Raw genomic sequence first — 22,753 nt, 5'->3', positions numbered from 1 at the left:
AGTATCTCTTTCGTTTGTTGTATCACTTTTCTAAGAAAAGCTCCTCTAATCCATTTAGTCTGCTATTTTGTACCTTAAAAAAAGGTTATTGTTTGCACAAGAATAAAAAAGACTGTAAAATAGGATTGGCAAGTGCATTATGGGCACACTGCCATCATCACTTCCCATATCCATTACAGACATTGCTAATCAATCAAGGCATGGATTGTAGCCTTAGAATCCTGATAAAGCACAATAAAGCAGCAGCCTCTCTATCAAGCAATCTGTGCTGGTATGTGAGGTTGCTCCTATTTGTCACATTCACTTTAAAGATAATAATCATATACTCCAAAGATTAAAGAGGCTTCCCTGGTGGCTCAGTGGTAAAGAATCCACCTGCAATGCATGAGCCACAGGAAAGTGGGTTATATCTCTGGGTCAGGAAGATCCCCTGGAGGAGGGCATGGCAATCTACTCCAGTGTTCTTGCCTGGAGAATCCCATGGACAGAGGAGCCTGGGGGCCACTGTCCATAGGGTTGCAAAGAGTCAGAGATAACTGAAGCAACTTAGCTCACCAAAGATTAAAACACAGAAAATGAGCTTCATTGCTCAAGAGGTACTGAGAATAACCTATGACGCAGCCTTTACTGTTAAAAGGGCATTGTCTACCGTTACTGGTTCCCACAGTCCATACAGTACAGCCTGGGGGATGGGGATAGGAGTCAACATTCAAGGAAGAGCTTGCTCAGGGGGCAACTTGGTAAACTTGCACTAGCATTAGTACGTGTCCCTGTGGCACTGTTGAGTATTCAGTTGCATTGAGGAAACCAAGGAAGCCGAGGACAATTTCCAAGGAGATCATTTCTCAGGACTAGCAGACCACAGGATAGGAACAGGAGGTCCATTCTCTCCCTGGCCATCTCTTTCTAGAAGTGACAAGGCAAAACATTGGGTCTCATTTCCTTTCTGCTGGGACATGACCTTTTCAACATGTGAAGGCCCTCAGTCCATACACTCATACATTGAAAAGGCCATCACAGAAACAGACAACGTAACACAAAGAGTGCCCCACGTCAGGATCATCTTCCCAGTCTTCTCTTCACATTGCCTAGAAGAAAAAAAGCTGAAGAGCAAGTTGCTTGTTTTGCGGGGTTTGTTTCAGTTATAAATTGAGTGTTAATGTGTTTTTCATACACACATTACCTCATTTGACCCACACACCACCCTATGAATGCTCCCCATTCTGAAATGAGTACATGTGGATCCAATGGGACTAAAATGCCCACAGTCACAGAACCTGAAGTGGCCAGATCAGTACTGAGGGCAGGTCCATCACAACAAAGCCAACGTTCTCTCCCCACACACTGGAAGTCCACCTCGGGGGTAAATCCTCTGAGCACCCAGAAGACTTTGAGGACCAAGTATGTCCTTTCCTTTTCTCTCTGTGGCCTGAAGTTTTGAGGGTCGTCTTTATCCCTGGCCCATGCTGACTGCTCTGCGTGCCATGTTGGGGTCTGGTAACAGAACCAGAGAGATGACCCAACCCTACAGTTTCCCTCTCTGCAACAACAAAGAATCCAAGGGACTCTTATCTGAGATTTTATTCCCTGATCCAGGTAGTATCTAAACAGGCTTTTAATAAGCCTCTTGTGGAGTCTGTCTCTGGTTGTTTTCAACCAGCAGTAGATAGGATTTCAAGAAACATATGTTATTGATAGGCTGTTCGTTGGTGGGAGTAGGAGACAGTGAAAAGAAAATTAGATCACTGTCTGAGATTTTGGCTCTTCAATTGCAATAGGAAACAGGTGTCAAACAATGAGATCCTGGAAGCTCCCATGATGTGGCAGACAGATTGCTGAATTGTGGAGAAATGTGGCAGGATGGTGGGGTGCAATGGGAGAACTCAGGACAGTGACTGTACCCACAAGTAAGAAAGTTTTTCAATATTTTAGAAACTGGTAGGGCTATGAAGGTGGTACAGCAATGGAATATCAGCCCTGGAGATGTTCCCAATAACGTGACTGGACTGAACATTTTTTTTTTTTTTTTGGACTGAACATTTTAACACCCGACAAGAGTATACTGACCAGATGAGGGAGGAAGTTAGTCAGAGTCAAAAGCCAGTATCCATGTCCATTCTGATGCTGATTTAATTTCTCTAATCTAAAGAGATTTTGGTCCATTCAGCAAGACTAATCAACGGTGGAAACTGACCCAGCTTGCTCTCTACACCTGCATCTATTAAACATTCAAGCTACATAGCATTCTATTTCCACATCTGTTTTAAAATTTGTTTCGTTTGAATTTCTCTGCTGCTTTTGCTTTGTGAAACAGCTAAGATGAAAATATCTTTATACAGTCAAGTGCATGTTGAGCTAACATGAAGGAAGTGGGAATATCATCACTGCTTTCAGCACCCTCCCCCTATCAAGTTTAAGTCCAATAATTGACACAGATATTGGGCGAGGGGATATTCCCAGGAAAAGCTTGATTTTGTCATGCCTCATATGTTTAATCTGGTGAGTCTTGAAAGAACTGTTAGAGTGACACCAGCCAAGTCTTACATTAAATTTGAATTATAAGGAAAAATAAAAGAAGACAAGTGGAATTATTTCCTAAGTGTTGGTAATGCTGAAAATGTTAACAGGTTCAAGGAGGGTTTGATGAGGCCAAGGATGTCAAATTTGAGCAGATTAGTGTCTTCTCGAGTCCTTTGACATTTACGTGATAGGGAGATACTGTCTTTCAGAAAGATGGTGCTATCAAGGGGGATTACTGGGCTGGCTGAAGAATGAGATGCCAAATCCGAACCTCCAGGCCACCAGGGCGCGCATTAAAGGAGGAAACTGGACCCATCTGATGACATCCTATGGGCCCATGGAAGCTGTAGCCAAACTAGCTAACAGAACTGAGCCCGCACCCCAGTGTCTAAACGTCCGACCTTTAAGTGTTCCAGACATGAAGGGTTTGAAACCAGAGATTCGGAGGCTTGCACTGTCACTGAAAGGGCTCATACCAAGCAGGACCCTGTGGAGCTCCAGGACACATAAGTGCTTCTGTGTCCCCCCACTTCTTGATTACAGGAAATAGGCTTCATTTAGCCTCCAAGACCTTCCCTGTGTTCCAAGAGTAGGTTCAAATAGTTGCTAATTAGGGAAAGGGAGGGGAGGTGGAGGAACTGTCCAAAGAAACAATAGCATAGCCTTGGGGACAGTTCCCCCTCAAGGGATATAACAGTAACTGTGAGCTGTTCTGCAGATATTGAAGCTCCTCCACCAGGTGCTGCCCACAAACATAGAGATCCCAGACAGGTTGAAACCAGAAGGCTGATGATGCTGACTCCCACTTACCTCACCACCAACTAATCAAAAAAATGTCCATGAGCTGACCACATCTTCTCTGAACCATTACTATAAAACTTCTCACTACCCCCTCCAAGATGGGACATTTGTTTTCTGGTCATTAGCCTGCTGGGTCCCCTTTGTCTGGCAAAGCAACAAAGCTATTCTTTTCTGTGTGTGTATGTGTTATTCGTTCAGTAGTGTCCAACTCTTTGGACCCCTATGGACTATAGTCCGCTAGGCTCCTCTGTCCATAGGATTCTCCAGGCAAGAATACTGGAGTGGGTAGCCATTCCCTTCTCCAGGGGATCTTCCCAACCCAGGGATCGAACCCGGGTCTCCTGCATTGCAGGCAGATTCTTGACCATCTGAGCCACCAAGGAAGCCCTGGTAGCTATTCTTTTCGACTTCACTCAAAACTCTGTCCCTGAGATTTCATTTGGTGTCGGGGTAGAGAGGCCAGATTCAGCTTCAGGGCTAGGGCAGCAAAGAATACAGAAGCCAGCAATGAAGACCTCCCTCCACCTGCTGCAGGAAAAGAACAAGAAGCTGCTGCAAGCACCAAGAACCTAGAGGAAGCTCCGTTGAAGAAGACACCACTGTCTAGGCTGGTGACAAGGAATCAAGGACTCAGAAACAGCCACAATGATCATCCCCACTGCCTAGAGCACAAAGCAGGTAATTCACAGGTGCTTGCCAGAAGATTCTGTAAGCCTTGAGTCTGCTAGCTGTTCACACATCTGCCTAAACTGCCTCTGGAGTGTAATGGCCTTTTGTTTTTCTATCCACTTTCTAAATCTCATGTGAGTAGCTCTTATTGGCAGACTCTAGCTAGGAATCACTTAGGGAAGGGGCTCCTGGGAAATATGACTCCCAGCTTCTCCTCTGTAAGACCTTAGATGCGGAAGGATGTTGATTTCGAGCTGAGAACAGAAATAACTCTGCACAACATAGTAGGTCATGTTTGCTGAATAAATTAGTACAAGAACTTGAAACTTCCACCCTGAATACCCTAAGTGGTCACATCTTCACACAGCCTTTTAAAAACTAGTCAGACATACAGATGGCCAAAAAAAAAAAAAAATGTTCAACACAACTAATTATTAGAGAAATACAAATCAAAACTACAATAAGGTTATCTCACACCAGTCAGAATGGCTATGATCAATAAATCTACAGACAATAAATGCTGGAGAGGGTGTGGAGAAAAGGGAACCCTCCTACTGTTGGTGGGGATGTAAACTGATGCAGCCATTATAGAGAACAGTGTGGAGATTCCTTAAAAAACTAGCAATAAACCTACCATATGATCCAGCAACCCCACTACTAGGCATATACCCTAAGAAAACCACAATTCCAAAAGACACATGCACTCCAGTGTTCATAGTAACTCTGTTTACAATAGCCAGGACATAAGAGCAACCTAGATGCCCATTGACAGATGACTAGATAAAGAAGTTGTGGTACGTATATACATATTACTCGGCCATTGAAAAGAACAAATTGGAGTCAGTTCTAGTGAGGTGGATGAACATAGAGCCTGTTACACAAAGTATAATCAGTCAGAAAGAGAATAACAAATATAGTATATTAACATACACACATATATACACGGAATCTATAAAAATGGTACTGATGAACCTATTTACAGGGAAGGAATGGAGATGCAGATGTAGAGCATGGACTTGTGGATACAGTGGGGGACACAGTGAGTAGGACAAATGGAAAAAGTTGCATCAACATATATACATTATCATATGCAAAATGGACAGTTGGTGAGAAGCTGCTGCATAACACAGGGAGCCCAGTCTGGAGTTCTTCGATGACCCAGAGGGGTGGGTTGGGGGGAAGGGAGGGAGGCTCCAGAGGGAGTAGATTTGTATATAATTATGGCTTATTTGTGTTTTTGTATGGAAGAAACCAACAAACCATTGTAAAAATTAAAAAACAAACAAGAACTAGTCAGAAACATTCTAAGGTTCTGGTAACTGAGAGGAACTTATTTGCAGCCTTTTAAGAGAGAGACTTCAGCTGGCCCTTAACACTCAATGGTTCCCAAATTATGAAAAGAACAATCTGGAAGAAATGATGCTCTTTTTAAAAAATTACCAGCGTGAACTCCATCAGGCGAAGTACCAATAATTTTACTAGGAGAAAAATTCTATATGTAGAACTGGAAACCCACATGTCCACAAAGAAACAAGCTGTCAAACCAAGCATTATCAACTGTTTCAGAATTTTTCCATTAATATTCATTTGCTGCTTGTTCATTTCTTTGGTTGTCTGCTATTGCTTGCTACCAGACAAGTGGTAGCAGGCATCAGAGTTTAAGAATAAATTTTGGGATAAATTTGAGGAAAATTATCTTCTTTAAAATGACAGGGTATCTTCCCCCTGCAAATTTTGAAAGGATTCCCACTATCCTGGACTAACCCCAGGCCACTCCAGTTCAGCGTTTCCCTGGGCCATTTGTTACAATGCAATGGATTTGGGTCAACCACCTGAAAGAGTATTAAAGTGCTGGCCTAAAAATGTCTTACAGGCAAAGCAATGGTAGTAACTTGCCACGCAATTACCCCAATAGACTGTTCCTAAAGAAGTAACATTTAAAGGTAGGAATCTTTACGGATTTTTCCAAGCCTAATAAGATTCCATGAACTGCACATCTCTACAAGTCCCATGCCAGAAAGCTCTTATAAGTGGCTCAAAATCGTGGAAATCTTCTGAACTAGCAGACAAATGTCACCAACCCTACATAAGAAACCCACAATGAGGGAAGTTAAAAAAGGGTCTTCTACCAGAAAAGCAGAATAAGCATAGACACTGAGAGCTCAGAGAGGGAGAGAAAGACAGAGAATGTGAACTCAGGCATGCAGTTCAAGGGCATGGCCTGGAGTCCAGACTTTGATCTATCATTAGCTTCTTTGACTTAACTATTGTCACTTCAGTTGTGTCCACCTCTGTGAGATTCTGTGGACTGTAGCCCGCGAGGCTCCTCTCTCCATGAGATTCTCCAGGCAAGAATACTGGAGTGAGTTGCCATGTCCTCCTCCAGGGGATCTTCTTGACCCAGGGATCAAACCCACATCTGTTCCATCTCCTGCACTGGCAGATGGGTTCTTTACCACTAGCAAGCCCTCTCCTAAGAATCTAAAAACACATGCAGGGGGTAAGGAAGTCCTCTGGAAAATACGGGAATGGGACCTTGACTCTTCCCAATGATGAATATATTTATTTTGAAACTTATGTGATGGACTGTCCTGCTATAAGCAAAATCAGATGATAGAAAAGGACATCACATACCCTCAGAAAGGAAATTCTCCAGGGAACAGACTCTGGACTATGTGAGTCAGACTTCAACAGCCAAGGTCCAGTTCAGTGGAGTTATAGGCAAAGTATACACAGTGAATTCGGAAACCTGGGCTACCAGGCCCCTGCCGGCCGGGTTCCACGGAAGGTGTTTCCAAAGTCTTACAATGAAACCCAAGTTCCATACCACGGAACTGCAAGAAATAAGTGATTAGACTTCCACCCGCCACTCCAGGCTCCTTTCCTATTCTCTAAGCTTCAGCCACTCTGGATTTCTCAGTGGAGCTCAAATGCACTAAACTTACTCCAGCCTCAGAGACCTGCCACCTGCTCTTTTCTCAGTGCTTCACTTGCCCACGTCTTTTGAAACAGACTGACTTCTCCGAATACTCCATGTAAAAGAATTTCCATCACCCTAGCCCAGACACTCTCTTGCATGCCTCTTGCCTTTATTTTCTTCAGAGCACTTACCAACATCTGAAATTAAAGTATGTACAAACCATCTGCCTCTACCACTAGAACATAAACTCCATGAAAATGAGGATCTTTCTCAGAGATGACATGAATGAAAGCATGTACCAACTAAAGAGAGAACTCCTGAAGTCATACATGCCTCCTTGACTACTTGTTCATTTATTGTTTCACTCATTTGAAACAAATCTGCCCTGTGTCAGGCACCACTCTAGGTGCTGGGGATAAAGCAGTGAATAAAATCCCTGTTCCCCTGGAGCTGACATTCAGTATGCAGAGATAGCAAGTGCATAAACATAACAATGTCAGGTACACCACGAAGAAAAATAAAGCTGGGCATGGAAAAAAAGAGGTTTCAGCTGGTATTTCATATGCGGTGTTCAGGAAAGACTTTTCTAGGGAAGTGACACTTAATCAGAGACCTAAAACAAATGAGGAAGAGAATGTGTGATGCCAGACAAGAGTCAATATTCTCCATGCAGAATGAATAGGAAGTGCTAAGGCCCTGCGGTGGGAGCAGTCAGGGAGCAGCGAGGCTGGACTGCGTGGGTGAGGCAGGGCACTGAGGGTGTCAGAACAGGCAGGTAGCTAGGTACCAAGCAGAGAAATGCGAGGAGGGGCCAGATGGCAGGAAATCATGCATCTTGTAAACAGAGCGGGTCCATAGGCAGATGAAGAAAAGCAGGAACCTCCAGACTGATAGGAAACCACACATACTGGGTGATAAGGTTGTGGGTAGCAGACAAAGAAAGCTGAGAACCTCTTGCTTCTGAATGTAATCTGTTGCTCATTACACTCTCATTACAAGAAAAATAGCCTTGTGGATAAGAAGTACCCATGATGAACTGATGCCGTGACATTTCTGATCTAAGTTAAGTAAGGACAAAAATCCCTCCTCCCCTTGGGAAATTGGAACTGGAGTGAAAAATCACAGAACATGATGCCCAAATGCCTCTTTCCCCAGTGAATATTCCACTCCTTCATTTGTATGCCCCTCATAAGTGGGCTTTCCGGTAGCTCGGCTGGTAAAGAATCCACCTGTAATGCAGGAGACCCTGGTTCAATTTCTGGGTTGGGAAGATCCCCTGGAGAAGCTATAGCATACCCACTCGAGCATTTTTGAGCTTCCCTGGGACTCAGACAGTAAAGAACCCACCTGCAATGCAGGAGGCCTGGGTTTGACCCCTGGATTGGGAGGAGGGCATGGCAATCCACTCCAGTATTCTTGCCTGGAGAATCCCCACGGACAGAGGAGCCTGGCGGGCTACAGTCCATGGGGTCGCAGAGAGTTGGACACGACTAAATTACTAATATTTGTACTTTTCTTCATAACCGGCTTGCTAAATGGATCCAGGGCAGCTTCTCGCCTGCCTGCCCACTGTCCCTCTGACCGTGTGCTGGTGGTTTAGTTGCTAAATCATGTCTGACTCTTGCAACCATTTCCTTCTCCAGGGGATATTGCTGACCCAGGGATTGAACCCAGGTCACCTGAATTGCAGGCAGATTCTTTATCGATTGAGTCAGCAGGGAAGCCCTCTGAGACTGTATTCTTGCTTAAATAAACTCTCACTTTACTTTCTTAACCTCTCTGCTTCATCTCCAAATTCTTTTGTGATGAAGAAACAACCTTAAATTCACCGGCGACAAGGGGGCAGAGGTAGAAAATGATGCTAGATGATCAGTAGGGTCAGGTCAGCTGAGAGGAGCGATGGAGGCTCACACTCAGGTCTTCAGGGAATCAAGCAAGTCCCTGGAAGGCAGGGCTTTGAGGCCTGGTCAATCTCTTTGGGACTTCCGGAGTTTCAGCATGACTCTCATTACTTGGTCAGACATCCACATTTATGGCAAGCAGCCTTGAAGGCTGCAGTAGGTTTCTATCCTCCTGGAAAGAGGTGGCAAATAAGCAAGGCGAAGTCCTCCGTAGAAAGGTGGCAATCCTGATGGGTCACAGAGAAGTTTGGGGAGGGAATCAGCTAGAGGTAAAAGCCTGTGGTTCAGCTATTAAAGGGATTTAGGGCTTACCCTGACCTTGTTTAGGGAATCACAGGTAACTGACAATGGGTTATTCGTGGAACATGCAACTGAATAGGTCTGTGTGTTCACTGTGGTGAGAGTCTATATGAACACATGCTATGAAGTCTTACAGATACTATGATGGTCTCAATTGGGACCAATGTGCACGCTCAGTCACTTCAGTCCTGTCTGACTCTTTGAGACCCCATGTAGCCCCCACTGTAGCCCTCCAGGCTTCTCTGTTCATGGGACTCTCTTGGCAAGAATACTGGAGTGGGCTGTCATGCCCACCTCCAGGGGATCTTCCTAACCCAGGGATCAAACTCAGGTCTCTTATGTCTCCTGCATTGGCAGGTGGGTTCTTTACTACTAGTGCCACCTGGGGAGCCCAGAGACAGACATGGCATCACACTAAGTCCTTCCTTTACATGGGGGAAACTAAGGCCCGAAGAATGATGTCACTGGGCTAGGTGCCCACAGCACTCAGGAATCCAAGTCTAATTGATTCCTGCCTCTGTGTTCCCTTGAAAGAGCTCCTCCAGGTCACAGCCCTGACCCCTGATTATCACACTCAGTCCACACGGTGTGGCACAGGGCACAGACAGCCAAGGAAGGGAGCAACATGTGAGCATCAAGGAGAATTCCCTGAACTGCCACCTGGGTGCCACCGAACCTAAGGTGAGGGGGGTGGGGGTGGGGGCGCTGATGAAAGGCCTTTTCTTGCTCTGCTCTGCACCATGCTGTTACTTCCTTCCATGCTCTAAGGCTATTCTGGAACTCGCTGACAACACAGAATCCCAGAGAACAGAGATCTCCTCAGTAGGCAGAGTTAAATACTTGCTTAAAATTTTCTCTTCCAAATTTACCCTTCAAAGCAGAGTCCAGACCATTTGGCCCAAACCAGCTGGCTGTGTGGCTGAGGGGTGCTCTGTGTGTGCATGCACACACGTGTGCATGCACACAAGCCTGCTGACATTCAGTTTTCACTTAGCATCAGCAGGTCTTCTTTAACAGTTTTAGTATGGCCGCGCCTGGATGAGATGACTGATCTAAGTACCGTGATCCTGCTCCTCTCCCTCTTCTGACAAAGGTTTAGTCATCTTAAATCCGGCTGTCTTCAAGGATATGCTTGAAACGGCGGGGACGCAACTCAAGACTTATTAACAGCCCTCCCCTTCCTCACACACCCTTTAAACATCACTAAGCTTCAGTGTTTCTTCCTCTTCATTTTTTACTCTCCCATCCATTCTCTCTCCTTTCATGGTGTATTAGGACACTCCAGAAGAACAGCAGAACCAAAGGAGATATACAGAAATATATAAACACACATATAAACACACACATATATATGTGTGAGTGTATTTATCTCTATCTCCATACATAGAACCAAAGAGATATATATAAAATGCAAATACTTATATATAAATATATTAATACACATATGTATGTGTATCACTCTCTCTATATATGTATATACACATATGGGCTTCCCTGGCAGCTCAGCTGGTAAAGAATCCACCTGTAATGCAGGAGACCTGGGTCGATCCCTGGGTTGGGAAGTTCCCCTGGAGAAGGGATAAGCTACCCCACTCCAGTATCCTTGGGCTTCCCTGGTGGTTCAGATGGTAAGGAATCCACCTGCAATGCAAAAGACCTGGGTTCGATCCCTGGGTTGGGAAGATTCCCTTGGAGGAGGGCATGGCAACCCACTCCTGTATTCTTGCCTGGAGAATCTTGCCTGGAGACAGGGGAGCCTGGCTACAGCCCATGGGGTCACAGAGAGGCAGACATGACTGAGCAACGAAGCACATATACACATAAATATAGAAGAGAGAGATTTCCTGTAGGAACTGGCTCATGTAACTGAGGAGGCCAAGAAGTCCCAAGCTCTGCTGTCTTCAGGATGAAGACTGAGGAGAGACTGGTCAGATTCAGTCCAAGTCTGAAGACTTCAGAACCGGGGCTGCTGATGACATAACACCCGGTCTGACGCCAAAGCCCTGCGAACCTGGATGGGGGAATGGGAGGGGAGTGGACGGGCTGCTGGGATAAATCAGAGTCGGGAGGCCGAGGGAGTTTCCCCTGGAAACTCCCTTACAAGATGAACCCAGAAATAATGCTTTACCAGCTGACTGGGCATCCCTTAGCCCAGTCAGATTAACACATAAAATTAACCATCACACTTGGTTCCTCAGATCACTCATCTACCACCAGCTCCCAACTCTCGGACAGCTGTTCTGAACGCCCTCCTAACTTCAAATGCCAGCGCAGCATGCCTTAGGTCTTGGCGGGAGCACGCATCCTGCCCACTCCCACTGCTCCTCCAAGCTCTCAAGGAAATCGTGCCCATTCCTCCCACATCCAGTTAGGAAGCCGTGGTAGCAGCGTCAACACGATTTCCCAAGCTGGAAACGCTTCTCCCCTCACCTCTCCCGTCAGATCAGTCACCGTGTGCTTTCAACTCTCTCCCATGTCTGCTCTCGACCTCAGCTCATCTGCTGCCTAGACTTTTTTGACAACAGAATCCTAAGCATGCCCTCGACCGCTCGTCAAACCCACCTGGCAAGTGGCAGACACCCACTGTTAGTGACCCTCTTCACGAGAACGAAGGAAGCTCCCAACAGGGATCCAGTGAAGTGTGAACAGGGACACTGCTTGTGGAACAGGGCCTGCCAAGGTTTCCTCGTTGAAGATGACAATCACATATGTAAGCGCTGATATGCTTGTTGAGGAAAGAAAAGCCACTGTTGTTAAACCACTGTTGTTTTCATAGGGGCTACATTTCCAGTTACTGCTTACTTTAAAAAATGCTCATCCTTGTAGTGAGTATATCTTTATTATACTATACCTTCTATCGTTTTAAAAATGAGTGAAGCTTTAGAATTTAACACAATCTCCTTCAGTTTTTTCCTGTGATCCAATGGATGCTGGTAATTTGACCTCTGGTTCCTCTGCCTTTTCTAAATCCAGCTTGTATATCTGGAAGTTCTCAGTTCACATACTGCTGAAACCTAGCTCGAAGGATTCTGAGCATTACCATGATAGCATGTGAGATGAGGGCAACTGTATGGTAGTTTAAACATCTTTGGCATTGCCTTTCTTGAGGATTAGAATGAAAACTGACCTTTTCCAGTCCTGTGACCACTGCTGTGTTTTCCAAATTTGCTGGCATATTGAGTGCAGCCCTTTAAAAGCATCCTCTCTTAGGACTTGAAAGAGCTCAGCTGGAACGCTATCACTTCCGCTTTTGGTAATTTGTCAATCTTGTGCTATATTTAGTAAGAGGTAAATGCCAAGAACCTCTTCTGAAAGTGAAAATTACAAGAAAAATATGCTCTGGGAACTCCCCTATCATTCTTATTCTCTTTTTCGTAAATGACATCATAGTGTCAACCATAACATTTTTTTTTTTAAGCACATGCCCTATGGAAGGGAAGGAGCGTTGATACACTTCAGATTCTGAGAGATCTTTGGATGAGCCTCTGATTTTTATTTTTCAAGTCACAAGGCCTCTTTGAGCTTTGATTATCCCATCTGCAAATTCAGATGCTAATACTGCCCAGCTGGCAGGGCTGTCATCAGGAGTGTGATAGTACGTGCAGGGGACACCTCTGTTTGCCTGACTCAGAGCAAAAGACACGAGATTCCGCTTCCTCCTCACACTGCCTGGTTACTTCCTCCTCAACCACACTCACGCTGCTCCTCGCCAACATCTGCCCGGAGCACAAGAGCCTGGACAACCTTGCCGATGTGCTAACCTTGAGGGGATTTACAGGTAAGCAGCCTTTGCTTCCACGTCGCTAGCCTGGGCGTCAGGCAAATGCTCCCACCGGCTGGCTGACATATGTGGCCACTGCAGACTAATTCCTCCTGACATGCTGTCTTGAATGCACAGTCACAGAGCATGTGCTGAAGTGCTAAACACCCCCAAACTGTGCACTTTCCAATCTGTGAAAGCTTTTCGTGTGTCCAGGCTTTTTTTCCTCGACCCGAGGCATCATAAGCAGAAGCACATGGACACTCCAGGCAGGCATATGGCGCCCTGCACACACTCCGGAGCAGCAGCCCTACCTGGGTGCCCCCTTGGCCAGCCAGAGCCCCCCACACACCCCCAGACAGCTGCTCTTCTGCGGGCGCTGTGGCCGCAGTGATGAGCTTGCACACAAAGAAATGACTATGCATTAGGTGGCTTGAGGGCCTCATGCAGGCTACGCAGAGCAGAGAGTCAAAGTTACACTCCAAAACCCTATTACCTCATGTACAGAAAATGCTTCTGAACCCAGTGAGCGAATAGGTTCCCTAAGACTTCAGATTTAGAGAGGGCTGGACCATCCCTCTGCTGTCTTGGACCATCCCTCCCTCCGCTGTCTTGGACCATCAGGAAAGCCAGCCAACAGTTATCTGGCATGGAGTTTACAGAGCATCCTTACACTTTGAACCTCACTATAACCCTCTGGAGGGTATCATTCTACAGATGAGGAAACCGAGTCCTTGAAAGGTTCAACGACATGCACAAGTCCATGTGGCTAATAAAAGGCAGGGCAGTGCGCCAAGCGAGATCTGTGTGACTCTAATTCATGCCTTTCTGAAGAATCAGCACCAAACTTACTCTCCGCTCCTCCATCTATTGAGATGTCACTGCAGCAGCTAAAAGGAAGCCTCTGAGAGCAGGAGCTTCCAAGGGACTCAGCTTCTCTGGGAAGATGTTAAGTCCCTTATCTGCCAGCAAGTTGAGGGGAAACACGAGGGCATCATAGAGTTTTTCAAATTCTCACCATCACACCATAAAGGAAGTGACTCTTCTGACTTGCCTTTGTGGACACTGCGGGGACACTGCACAAGGAATACTCACGTGACACTCTCTGCTACCAATACCCGAGAGTAACCACGGAAAACTAGAGTATTGAAAACGGATTGCGAAATCAAACCCCAAAAAACTCCCATTACTACTACTGCTGCTGCTGCTACTATGATCTCTAAAATACTAATAGAAGTAAAGCAGCAATAACAGAAATACTAGTACTAATAGGTAGCATCTCCTTAGCCTCTGCCATGCAGTAACACTTGGTATTCACGTTCCCTGAAACTAGAGAGGACACAGAGCCTGTATGCAGCAGCATGAGGCCAGATGCTCAGGCCTCCTGATCCCAGGGCTGTGCAATTTGCACCAGCCCATTTCTGCCCCCACTCTAAAGAGGACAGGCAGTCACTGGATCAGTGACTAGTGTCCAGGTTAGCAGCTGTTCCTTCCAACCATCCCACAGTAACCATTATTCCTAGATGTTCAGAAAATGGGTTTTCATCACGTTTCACCTCCTGACCGGTTGCCAAGAAATAATGGATAAAAGGATGGGTTCTGAAAAAAAAAAAAGGAGTCTGGCTTTAGGTGTGAATTCAGTCAAATCCTCTGACAGCTGTTTTAAAATAAGTGTGCACACACACCCACATCCGTGTCACACGGGTGGAGGATGCGAGCAGACAACGTTAGGCTGATTACGTGTCCTTTTCTGCCTCCTGACAGCTATGAAACTACAAGTGGGTAGATTATAGTTGAAGATAAAAATAGGCATCATACTGCCACTTTCTCTTCCCAGCTTTTGAGTTGCTCCAGCTTGAAAGCATATTGCAGAATTTTATTGTAGTCTGCGCTCTTGTAGCTTCTCGTGTTTGTGATCCCTTTTTGGAAAACTAGAAACATTCCCTCTCCATGGAGAAATGAACTCCAGTGAGAGTGAGAGAGAGGCGGCTGTGTGTGTGTGTGTGTGTGTGTGTGTGTGTGTGTGCGCGCTTGTGTCCCTCCCAGCACCTCTAAGAGAAGAGGGGAGGCTGTGAACTGAATGGAGCGGAAATTGGGAATTGACACAGCTGTTTTTGTTTAAATGTAACCATTTTTAGAATTTCAGGATGCACTAAGCTTCCAAATTAGGCAGCACAGGCAACCTTAGCTGGGGATGGATAGAGATTTGAATGTGTAGGACATATCATCCCAAGGTCTGTAGACCTTTCTTCCCGGCATGGTAGGTCCCTGGGTAAACTACAGGTTTAGCACCCTTTATGGTAATTAAACAGAACTCTACAAGGAGTTGCTCATCAGGTCTCATCTCAAACTCCTTCCACTTCCACTTGCCATCTCCATTTTTTCTCCTGAATTTTTATCTTGGGGTCACTTCAGACACAGCCAAGTAATTCAGTGCTTCTCAAAGAAGGTTCCCTGAACCACGGCACCCCCCAAGCCCTGTGGGAGTGTTTTATAATACACAACCCTGCACCCCCACAGGTCTACTGGATTCAAATCTATCTATCAGGAATATGAATTTTAACAAGCTCCCCCAGGTTATTCTCACAAACACTACATTTTTCAGATTCCTGGTAAAGTGGCAAGGAAAAAGGACTTTAGCATTACACTGAGTCTTAACATAGGCTCCACCACCTTGGAAACCTAGAAAGAAAAAACAAGAGAGAGATGCTGTGTATTCCCAATTGATTTAAAAGCTGTATGACATGGATCAACTTACAATTTTCCTAGGTTCTGTATATTTATCTTCAAAAGGGAAATGATGATAGACCTGGTGTATGGGGTTGTTGTGAGAATTGAGAAAACTTAAGTTTTACTGTGGGCTTCCCAGGCGGCACTAGTGGTAAAGAACCTGACTGCCAAAGGAGGAGACATGAGATGCGGGTTTAATCCCAGGGTCGGGAGGGCAAGGCGAACCCACTCCGGTATTTTTGCCTGGAGAATCCCATGGACAGCGGAGATCAACAGGCTACAGTCCATAGCATTGCAAACAGACAGACACAACTGAAGTGACTTAGCATGCATGAACATGTGCATATATTATTGTATGCATGAACATGCACATGTATTATTGTAAGACAGTGGTTCTCAGCTGAGATTGGAAGGGTTTTGTCTGCCAGGGGGCATTTTTGGTTATTTCAAGCAAGTTTTTTTTTGGGGGGGGGGTGGGGTTACTATTATCATCTAGAATAAAAACCAAGGACACTGCTAGAACATCTACAAGCACAGGGCAGCTCCAAACAACAAAGAACTATCACCCATCAATGTCAACAGTTGACATTTTGAAAAACCCAGGTATGGAGCCCAGCACATCAGGCCTGGCTTTGAATCTGGGGTGCCACCAATCTAGCTGTGCAAGCTGGGGTAGATTGCTCAGTCATTTGTAATTTTGATATGTCCATCTATAAAACAAGGATAAAAATACCCACCTCACAAGGTTAGTGAGGGTTCAATGAAGTAACATAGAAAAAACACGTCTGGTATATTTGCAGTAGAGTTCTTTCTCTTAGTTCCTCATGCTGGCCTGACTCTAAGGGGACTGATTCCCACATTCTTCTTAAGAAGCAAGAGAGCCTAAGGCTTCCTCACCTTTCATTTGTCAAGTGAGGTGCTCTGTGAGTTGGTGCCAGGCAGGGCACAGATGGCCCATCATCTGAGCATGCATGCATGGCCAGGCCCTGTTACAGAGGTGAGGAATCATGGGCCCCCTGCCGGGCCATGGCTCCAGGACAACCCTACAGACAGCCCCAGGCTGTAATGCTTGCCCGGATGCACTATTAACCCCATGATGCGATTTTAAAATAAGAGTGAATCAGTTACACTGGGAAAGGATAGTACAAAATCTCAAACTAAATCCAGCTAACAAGATGAAGTTTCCCAACTGGAAAGAACAGAAGGGCTGCCCTCTAACATTAAGGCCTTTGGATCTAGGATCCCCCCAAATTACCCTCAACTGCTCAATTATCTGGGCTTCCTTCATGGCTCAGTGATAAAGAAGCCTGCAATGTCGGAGACACAGGAGACGTGGGTTCCATCCTTGGGTTGGAAAGATCCCCTGAAGGAGGAAATGGCAACCCACTCCAGTATTCTTGCCTGGGAAATCCTATGGATAGAGGAGCCTGGTGGGCTGCAGTCCATGGGGTCAAAAAGAGTTGGACATGACTGAGTAACTGAGCGTGTATGCACTCAATTACCAAGATGAATGGAAGAGAGCTGAGGTTTGCAATGATTTAGACTTTACACATGACCTCAATGTAAAGGCTGTGCAAGATTTAGATGTATACTTCTGACTCCGCTGGTGATTTTGGATGCCCCACCCCAGACACTCCCACATCAAGCTTGGTTCTACTGTCAGTGGGTAGGAGAGGCTTGGAATTTCACTACTCTGGGTGCAATTTCAACACACAATGATCACAAACACAGGACAAGGCTAAGTCATTGCATTAACTTGCATGAGTACAGAGACCCCATCTCACTCCATTTCTCTGCAGGTCTCAAGGTCACTCAAGTCGTCTTCATCTTCCTTCTTCTCTTTTCAGCACGGTAAATCCTAACTGATCCTTGGTCAATTGAATACACATTTTTCTGTCCACCTAAGATGTTCAAATCACAAAGTAACCACAGGCATGGTTCAGGCCCTCCAGGAGTGGTAACGGAGGCTCAGACAGTAAAGAATCTGCCTGCAGTGCAGGAGACCCAGCTTCGTTCCCTGGAGAAGGAGATGACAACACACATCAGTATCTTTACCTGGGGAATCCCATGGACAGAGAAGCCTGGAGGGCTACTCTGGGGTCACAAAGAGTTGGACATGACTGTGAACTTCCAGATGTTCAAGATGGTTTTAGAAAAGGCAGAGGAACCAGAGATCAAATTGCCAACATCCGCTGGATCATCGAAAAAGCAAGAGAGTTCCAGAAAAACATCTATTTCTGCTTTACTGACTATGCCAAAGCCTTCGACTGTGTGGAACACAATAAACTGTGGAAAATTCTGAAAGAGATGGGAATATCAGACCACCTGATCTGCCTCTTGAGAAACCTGTATGCAGGTCAGGAAGCAACAGTTAGAACTGGACATGCAACAACAGACTGGTTCCTAATAGGAAATGGAGTACGTCAAGGCTGTATATTGTCACCCTGCTTATTTAACTTATATGCAGAGTACATCATGAGAAACGCTGGGCTGGAAGAAGCACAGCTGGAATCAAGATTGCCGGGAGAAATATCAATAACCTCAGATATGCAGATGACACCACCCTTATGGCAGAAAGTGAAGAGGAAATAAAAAGCCTCTTGATGAAAGTGAAAGAGGAGAGTGAAAAAGTTGTCTTAAAGCTCAACATTCAGAAAACTAAGATCATGGCATCTGGTCCCATCACTTCATGGCAAATAGATGGGGAAACAGTGGAAAGTGTCAGACTTTATTTTTTTGGGATCCAAAATCACTGCAGATGGTGACTGCAGCCATGAAATTAAAAGATGCTTACTCCTTGGAAGGAAAGTTATGACCGACCTAGATAGCATATCAAAAAGCAGAGACATTACTTTGCCAACAAAGGTCCGTCTAGTCAAGGCTATGGTTTTTCCAGTGGTCATGTATGGATGTGAGAGTTGGACTGTGAAGAAAGCTGAGAGCCGAAAAACTGATGCTTTTGAACTATGGTATTGGAGAAGACTCTTGAGAGTCCCTTGGACTGCAAGGAGATCCAACCAGTCCATCCTAAAGGAGATCAGTCCTGGGTGTTCATTGGAAGGACTGATGCTGAAGCTGAAACTCTAATACTTTGGCCACCTCATGTGAAGAGTTGACTCACTGGAAAAGACCCTGATGCTGGGAGGGATTGGGGGCAGGAGGAGAAGGGGATGACAGAGGATGGGATGCTTGGATGGCATCGCCAACTCGTTGGACATGGGTTTGAGTAGGCTCCGGGAGTTGGTGATGGACAGGGAGGCCTGGCGTGCTGCGATTCATGGGGTCGCAAAGAGTCAGACATGACTGAGCGACTGAAGGGACTGACTGACTAATTGATCAATTAAAACTTTCTTTCAAGATGTTCAAGCACAAAATGGCCACAGGCATGGTTCAGTCTCTCTAGGAGCGGTAAAGGTAAAGAAGAAAGGTCACCACTCCCTACCCCAGAAAACCAAGGACTGCCGTGCCACACCCTAAGATCCAAAGCAGAATCTGGCTGCTCATTCTGTGGCTTGAACCTGGTCATCGGCCTCCCTCCTGGGATGGGATGGGAAGGGAAGAAGTGAAGGGCTCCGTGGGAGGAGTTTTCCTCCAGATTGAGACAAACACAAGCAAACACCACAGCATGCAGGCGAGATGAAGTCAGCACACACACACAGCTGCGTCAGCCTGCACTTCTCATTGCTCTCAAACCAACTCTAGCTGGATCCTGTGCACCAGGAGGTCTCCAGCTAAGGAAAGGAGGCAGAGCTTTTTGATGCTGGCAAAGCATCAAGGCCAGAGAAGCTCTGGACCCCCGGGGGATTCAGCCCCAAGTTCGGTCATTGATTCTAGGGGATTCTGCCATGTCAATGGAAAGCTGTTTGTATGAAGGGGCTCCTGCCTGGGCTTTCTTTCTGTCACTGCCTACTCCCCATATGCTCCTTACAGCAGCCTTTGAGGGATGGAAGTCGTGTCTTCACTTCAGAATGGAACAAACTTAGCCTCAGAGAACAGGAAAGGACCTCTTTCCCCAAAAGGCTCTTCAGCCATAAACTTTACTTTCCATTGAAATACATGGTGAAGAAAGAATCTTATCTTGCTCCTCCCTTGCTTAAAACCTTCTAAGAGCCTCCCCATGGCCAGAGGATGTACTTCTCAACGTTGGCTACACACTAGAAATACCTGGGAAATTTCAGAAATGCCAGTGTCCTGGCTCCAACCCAGACCAATTATGCCAGAAACTATGGGGGGTGGAATTCAGTCTCTGCATTGGTGTTTTGTTTTTGAAAGCTGTTGAGCGATTCCCAAAGGCAGTCAAGAAGAAGCACTGATGCTCTAACGGATTTGTGTCAAGCTCCTTAACATCTCTGGCCAGGTTCTCCGCGGCCAGGCCCTTGCTTATCTCTTCAACCTCATCTCTTACCCTCTCCTCCATCACACCCTCATTTCTTCATCTTTCCTGGCTGACAGGGGCTTCTGCAGAGGAACACACACACGCACACACACCTATTTTGCTTTGGTGCCCCACTATCTCCCTAGAATGCCCTTCTCTCTCCTCTTCACCTAATTTCTATTTTCTCTTTCAGACTGACTTCAGCATCACCTCCTCCAGGAAGGAGGCCTTCTCTGACCCCACCTGGTGATCCTTCTAGGTACTTTATGTGAGCATGCCCTGTCACTCCAAGAGATCATGACTGATCTTCACTTGTCTCCTCCTTCATCCAAGTGAGTGCCACAACTGGCTCAGATCCCACACACCACCTCATCCTCAGGATGGACACAGCACCAGAGCACTTACAGAGTCTGCTGGCCCAGAAAAATTACAAGTCCAGACTCACAGGCCTACCTTTGTACCCATATTCATAACAGCATTATTCACAATAGCCAAAACGGGGAGATGACACAATTTCCATCACTGGATGAGTGAATAAAGAGAAAGTGCAATGAAACATTTTTCAACATGAAAGAGGGAGAAAATACTGACACACGCATAACCTGCTGGGCTTCGTTGCTCAGTCATGTCCGACTCTTTGCTACCCCATGGACTATAGCCCGCCAGGCTCCTCCATCCACAGGGTTCTCCAGGCAAGAAGACTGGAGTGGGTTGCCATGCCCTCCTCCAGCGGATCTTCCCAACCCAGGGATCGAACCCAGGTTTCCTGTATTGCAGGCAGATTGTTTACCATCTGAGCCACCAGGGAAATGGATGAACCTTGAAAACATTAATGCTAAGTGAAATAAGCCAGTCAAAAAAGAGCCAATATTATGATTCTACTTATATGAAGTACCGAGAATAGTCAAATTCAGAGTGAGAGAAAATATAATAGAGGTTACCAGGGGCTAGGAAGGAGAGGGGAATGGGGACTTACTGTCTAATGGATAGAGTTTCTCTTTGGGATGCTAAAAAGGTTCTGGAAATGTATAGTGGTGATGGATGCACAACACCTTGAATGTACTTCATGTCATTAAATTGTACATTTTAAAATGGTTAGAATGATGAGTTTTATGTTATATACTTAACCAGAGGCAGCAGAGGATGAGATGGTTGGATAGCATCACTGGCTCAATGGACATGAACTTGGGCAAACTCCAGGAGATAGTGAGGGGCAGAGAGGTCTGGCATGCTGCAATCCCTCGGGTTGCAAAGAGTCGGACACAACTTAGCGACTACAACAATACTTTATGACAGTAAAAAACATCGCATACACATAAAAATCTGTTCAACATGTAAGTCACATTGCACTTAGAAAGGGTCAGTGAAGAAGCCCCAGCCCTGCCATCTTGGGCCCTATGTGATCGGCCTTGGCTTTCCACTCTGATCTCTCCCACGCTTTCTCTACCATTGTTCTAGTCTGACCATGCTGACCTCCTTTCTCATGCAACCAGACTTGTTCCCTTAAGTTCACTGCAATTGCTTCCCATCACTTAAAATGATCTGCCTATATCTTCAGGTGGCTCCCTCCTTCCCTCAATTAAAATGGCACACCCCAGAACAACTTTCCATGACCATGCCATTTCAAGTTGCTAACCCCACCCTCACCACTCAAATTACTCTATTAATTAAAAATAATACCAACTGATGTAATAGATAAAACCCAGATAGCAGTGCTCACCCCTCCAAGTTTCTGATCTAGTATGTCTAGGGTAGGGCCCAAGAATTTGCATTTATAACACCATCCCAAGGGATGCTGATGCTGTTGGTCAAAGGACCCTACTCTGAGAATCACTGGGTTTAACAACATGACAGCTGATGTCTCATCGGCCTAACCACAAGATGCAGGCACTCCTAGAAGGCTCGCTTTCCTTCATGTAGTGACGGACTTGTGGCTCCACTACTTTTAACAGAGGATGCCCATGGTTGTCCTGGGAGTTGTCTCCATTCAGGCCAACCAAAGTGGAGAAGAACCCACAGGTCTGCAACACACAGTCAAATGGTCACAGCTGAACTTCAAGAAAAAGTTGGGAAATATAGTCTGTCTTTGTGTCCCTGTGGAATAGTAAATGGGACTGGGGATCAACCTCATCCAGTGACCCCTTATGCTACCGTATTTGTCTTCCTAGGCTTATCTCCACCTGATATGACATCACATATTTATTTGCTCATCCTTTCATTGTCTTCCAGCATTACAGCATAAGCTGCAGGCAGGCCTTCCATCTTGTCCACCACTGTGTCTTCAGTACTAGTACAGTGTTTGGCACAAAGAAGGCACCAGTAATTATTTTTTGAATCACTAGATGCATTTTTCACAGAATACTCTGATGATCTCTTATCTCCTATGAGATGTTCCCGAAGCCCTGTTCCTTTGCTTGCTTATGCCACTGGGCCCCTGCCGTCACACCAGGCCATGTTGATGTCAACAGTTAGGACCAGTTTTTCCAACCACATCAGGGATGTCGTGAGGCCTTCCCAACTGCTCTGTCCTGGGCATGGTGGTCATGTTGTCCTCTACCCTTGGTGCCCTTCTAGTTTATCCCAGTGGCTTTCTTTGTGAAGGAAAAGAAAAATCCCAAAGGATGTTCATTTCCAGCCTAGTTGAAGACCCATGAGCTGGTCTAGCACAAAACACGTTCTAAATGTGGTTTATGGGAACTAAGACAGACAACCACCCTGTGCAATTTGGACTAGAGAAGTTTGACAGGTCACTGGCAAGAATAAAAGAGTAAATAGAC

Source organism: Odocoileus virginianus, chromosome 18 (assembly GCF_023699985.2).
Source record: "Odocoileus virginianus isolate 20LAN1187 ecotype Illinois chromosome 18, Ovbor_1.2, whole genome shotgun sequence".
NCBI lineage: Eukaryota > Metazoa > Chordata > Mammalia > Artiodactyla > Cervidae > Odocoileus > Odocoileus virginianus.
This window is presented reverse-complemented; position numbering follows the sequence as displayed.